Here is a 5,955-nt window from a genome sequence, read left to right on the forward strand (position 1 = left end):
AGTGTTTGAATTTATAATATTATTTTTTTAATTGGGTAATAACAAGGAAAATAATGTCGTTGATAAGATCATCATTGGTCAGCTTTGTTTTCAAATTTTGGGCATATAATCCAACTAACAATCTTTTGTTATCTTTTAGATGATGCAATGCAATTTTGAAATAAATTTGAAGGGGTCGGGGTGGTGGTGGTGGTGGGTGTATCTCTTCATGACAAGGCAAGGGAAAGGATCGAAAAATAGGAGGGAGGAGACACTTTTGGTTGGGTTTAAGTTGAGTGTCCAAACGTCTACTAATTTCAATCTACCTTGTAATTTTGTGTATCATAATTGTGTATGTACAATGTACATAATTTTATAGACCACTGTCTCATCCATTTAGATCCCTTGAAAATTCTTATAATAAAGTAAAAGAATGTTTGTTCGTCTGTTTGTTTGCCTGTTTGCACTGAAGGTTCTCTGCTGAACTGATCGGGTTCTCTTTAACAGGGTAGCTTCTTATAGGTCCCAGCAAGGTTTATAACTATTTTTGGGGAGGGTCCCAACACCCTAACAAGAAGAATAGACCCTAGAAAGAAAAAAATAAATAATTTTACTTTTTTTTTAAATCGAAATTTAAATAAAAGAGTTTTGGATTCAACTCCTCAAGTGCCCATAGAGGCCTTCAAGGGCGTAGCCGCTAGTATAGAATATAATATCAATAATCTGATGGTTGAAGTAATTTAAATTTTTATAAATGATGACACAATAATTATAGAGTTTCTTTGCACTCAATTGTTATTAAAGTGTTTTTATATCAAAAGTTTAACACTTTACTAGTGGGATATTGGTTCTCTACAAGCCTCCAACCTAGGTTCTGATCCAAAATACAGGTAAATCCAGCTACATTTTTAAAGGCATTCATATCAAAATAATTCCTAACAATATCGTTTTTAACAGTAAATAATGGTCCTTTAGAGGTGAAATTAGTTTCGATCTTCAAAATTCAGTTTGTCCTATATCTCTACACATTATGAGTGCTATATGACACGACCACCCACCCCCTCTCAATTAGCCAAGTCCCCGGAATAAAAGAGTTAACTGCAATAAAAAAAACATATTTTTAAATGTATCGCTTGGAAACAATAAAATAATGGATGGTGATATAAATATTCTATTGTTTTAATAGTAAATTTACACACAATAATTGAGAAAAAAATAGGATCAAGTGCAGTTCATAGCAAAATGATACAATAATCCTGGTAACGACGAAGCCCAATCTGTACCACTTTTGATTCATGTGACATCATATAAATGAGGGAGATGAGAGGAGAAGTGGGAAAGAAAACCCTCAAAAAAGAGATGAAAAATCCCTCATTTTTATTACGTCACAGGAATCAAAAGTGGTGCAAATGTGGTTCAGATTGGGCTTCGTCCTGGTAACGATTGTCTCCAAAAATCTATGAACTTTAAAGGCTTATAACGACCAAACCTTGAAACGGACAGATTATGCTCGCAACAAATTTACACTGACAGAGAAAAGCCTACAAATAATTTTTCCATAAAACAGTGCTCATATATGTGCGAAAATGACATATTTTATGCGTTTTTTCTTCTGTGAAGTTTTCCCTGCACTGTAAATCATTAGATCTTGGCAAATTCCAGATTATTTATAAGCATTCTTTTACCATCAAACCACCCCTGTCCTGGATAAAATGTTTATTTAAAAAAACATGCGCGTTATTTGCCGTTTTTCGGCGATGATCAGAAAAAGTAATTTTTTTGTTATGAAAAATAAAAGTTCGTCCTAAAACTTGGTCATCCTAACTGCAAAATTGGCCGCTCTACAGCTGTTTTAAAATTTAGCGGCTGGCCGCTAAAAAGCGGCTAAGGAGCGATCTGACTGCTATGACTAGAAAAAGTAATTTTCTCTAAAAATACACATGAACCACCGGAAAAAAAATTTACGTCTTTATCTGTACCAGGAGCCGAGATAGAGGGGGGGGCTCTTTGAGCCCCCCCCCCCCCCCCCCCCGATCTATTAAGGTGGGAATTGGGGCCCGATCTGTAAGGGTTAAATGTCTTTTCTGGTTAAAAACAAATATGTCCATGTTTAACAGTTAATAACGGTCAAAACAGCAGGTATATTTTTATTGATTCTGTTGGCATTCAAGGAATGTATATTCTAAGGTGTGTTAGACACTTTTTACTGTTCACTAAAACATGTTTTGAACAAAAATTTTTAATAGTTATTTAAAAGATTATTGAAAAATCAGTGACAAAAGTAATTTGCATTTTTGGAGATCTTATAGAACAGCTAGGATTTCGGGAAAGATATTTTTGGAACTGGGGGACAAAAATGTATCAGGAAATGAAAAAAACTAAATGCGCATGTTTTTTTAAATAAACATTTTATCCAGGACAGGGGTGAAACAAGGTGTTTATTATTGTTTAGCAGTTTGGCAGCTGGCAGCTTTTAAAGTTTATATAATTTTTAAGATCGTTACCAGAGGTGGATTCTTAAAAAACCTTTGGCTCACTACCTCACTAAAATTAGTGAGGCTCGCTAAAAAAATTTTGTGAAAAATTCTTCAAAATCGCATTGAAAATCTACAAAAATTAAACGAAATCTTATGTAAATGATGATTTTATTTAATTTTTGTATATTTCTTATGCGATTTTGGAGGGTTTTTCACAAAAAAAATTAGCTAGTCTTAATAATTTTAGTGAAGCAGTGAGCCAAAAAGTTTTTTTTTAAGAATTCACCTCAGGAACATTATACCTTGAACTGCACTGGATATATAAACTGTACTAACTTAATAAAAATGCTATTAACATGATGCAAATTGCGCAAATCATAATTAAAATTTTTGTGTTAATACGTAGATTTTTTGGTAGCAAGGGTACTTTATAATTTACTTTGCCTGTCTGTCCGTGCATAACGCTATAGAAGAAATGTTCTCTGCTGCTATAAAAGACTGTTTATAATATTTGGCAAAGGTATACAGGGCGTTTCAAAACAAACTGCGTTTTCCAAATTTGGGAAACAACCATTAGGAGTACAAAAAAATAATTATATGTCAATATTCTCTATAAAAATATGCATCGGAATTGTTACAGGTGTTTTTTAATATCTCTGAAAATAACGGCGCATTTTAAAGCACAAATATTTCAAAAGATGCGTATGATGCTTTTTTCTGGTAGAATTTTGTGCCTTAAGGTTGGTTTTCAAAAATTTATTCACTTGAAAACAACATCTTAATACGGCCAATACAATTTTCTACCAATTACACTAAAAAGTTCATTTAAAATTCCCTCACTGAAAACAAATACTCAGTTTTCTTTTTGTATACTTAAGAAACATGACCTTAAAATTTGCTCATGTTCGTAAATCCCCACCCCTCATTTATTACTATAATCCTTTAATTTGATTGACAGGTTAAGATATAAACTCATAATTTGATTGACAGGTTAAGATATAAACTCATAATTTATCCATAATTTGTAATTAAATGCTTTAATAAAAAAAATTCAAACTTCAATAACTTTTTTGTCTGTAGAGATTATTTTGTCAAATAAAAAGGAGTTTTTTTTCTTTTTACTATAACCTACGTTATTAAAGAAGATTCTTTTACTGCAAATGCATCACAATCAAGAAATGTGAAAAAATGACAAATTGCAGTTTCTTAAAAATGCTTTTGTGAGGAGCTAAAAAGCATTTCACCTTTAAAACTCATTAAGGTACTTTTCTTACACATGTATCTATCATAGAAGCCGTATTTTTAGAGATAATGAAAAACACCTGTTATAATTTTGATGTACTTTTTACAGAGAATAAGGACATATAATCGTTTTTCCTGTATTCCTTCTGGTTGTGTCAGAAAAACGGAAAACGCAGTTTTTTTCTGAAACACCGTGTACATATTACGATGTCTCTCTATCTGTCGGTCATGCTAATTAAAGCAAATATTTATATTTTTTGAAAGGTGTACCTAGTAATTTTCTATTATTTAATAATTCCATGTTCTCTCTATTCATGATTTTTGTGCCTTGCTAATAATAGGTGTTGTCATTTTTGTTAAATTTATTGGGAATAGTCCCTTTTGTAACATCGCCCTTAAGGGGCGATTTGTCGTATTTTTAAAATGTCATTTTAAAGGTTATTTTAGTTTAGGTTAGGTTATATTGGGTTAGGTGATTGCCTCACAGGGTTAGAAACCCCCGCAGGGGCTAGAAATAGGAGAAAAGCTACTGTGAAAAATAGATTCGTCGTATCTTTAAAATGGCTTTTTAAAGGTTATTTTAGTTTAGGTTAGGTTATATTGGGTTAAGTGATTGCCTACAGGGTTAGGTAATTGGCCCCGCAGGATTAAAAAACCCCGCAGAGGCTAGAAATAGGAGAAAAGCTACTGTGAAAAATACGAAGAATCGCCCCATAAGGTGCGATGTTACGAAAGGGACAATACCAAATTTATTACATTATAATGATCAGTTAAAATCACGAAACTTTGACTTCAACAAAATTCTATTTCGCATCGGAAACATGAAATTTTAAAATCCATAAGACTCTTTTTCATCAATATATAAATCCTGCTAATATCAAGTACATTAAGAAAAAGGGGGGGGGAGAGAAAAGACCGCCCTTCCCCCCAAAAAATAAATTAGAAAGTGATTTTCTTACATTTCAAACATTAAAATGTATGGTTTTACCCTGCCCCCCCCCCCCCCAGTAAAAAGAAAAGAAGCAAGAGGAATAAAACCCACCGTCCCTACACCTAAATAAGTTTACCCCATGGGTAAAATTTTCAATAATTTGATAATCAAAATTTAAATGAAGATTTAAAGGATCGTACAACAAACCGCGGATTTTGTGTTTTTATAAATGCTACTTTGAGCGACTGAATGAGAAAATCTTTGTTTATTTTGACTGTTTGGTGAAAACACTGATTAATAAACTTGGAAGGACAAATATGAGCGTATTGAAATTTATACAATTTAATCAAACTTGCACATTATTATCAAGGAGGGAGCGGACATTGGGCTGTAAATTATGTACTATAGTACCCAATGTTTTATTATACAAAGGGTGTTAAAAAAATAACCGATCGCTCACTATTTGAACCACCATAAGTACTTCAAATCTTGAAGATAGACCCCATAATGTTTAAAGTTTTTGCTCTGTCTATTCCTTGTTCTTGATGATTGCCAGGTCTTTCTTTTTGATGCCAAATTTGCTAAGATTGTGTTAGAAACCTTGTTAAAGTGTCTAAAGAAAGGTCTTTACATGCCCCATCAAAAACTTCAAACATTATGGGGTCTATCTACAAGATCTTAAATACTTATGGTGGTTCAAATTGTGAGCGATTGGTTTTTAAAAAGACAAATTTGTAATAAAATATGCACTTTCGGCGTAGGGCAAATTTCTCTGCAAGGGCTAGGTCTTAAGCTCTAGGGCTCTGGAAGGGTGAGTAGATTCAAAATTCAATATTGTTTTCTCATTGTCATTGCTTGGGCATGAATTGTATCATTTTTCATTAGTTTTGGACCAAAACTGTAAGGTTTATATTAAAAAAGTGAATCAATTGGTTTTTTTTTACCCCCCTAATATTGGCTTATAGACTTAGGAAACTTAAAATCTTGACTTAGTTGTGTGTAAACCTTTCCATAAATTCAATCTACAGAATTCGTTTATTGTTAATTCGCCTTACTTACCCTTGAGGCTATACCCTAAAAAAAAGTTATCAAAAGATATAAAAATAAAACTTTTTAACTGGACGTACGGACTTTCTGATAACAATTATAGAGTTGCTTTGTTTTCTAACTCTAACATGAATCATCATGCAAGGTTTGAAATCGATAGGACAATTCTAACATGCCTAAATTAATGCATAAAAGCTAACTATCTCGGACGGACGGACGGACGTACGGACGGACCGACCCTAATTAAATACATGTTTTAATGTTTATTATAGAGTTGCT

This window comes from Acartia tonsa, chromosome 8 (genome assembly GCF_053477335.1).
Source record: "Acartia tonsa isolate MP-2025a chromosome 8, ASM5347733v1, whole genome shotgun sequence".
NCBI lineage: Eukaryota > Metazoa > Arthropoda > Copepoda > Calanoida > Acartiidae > Acartia > Acartia tonsa.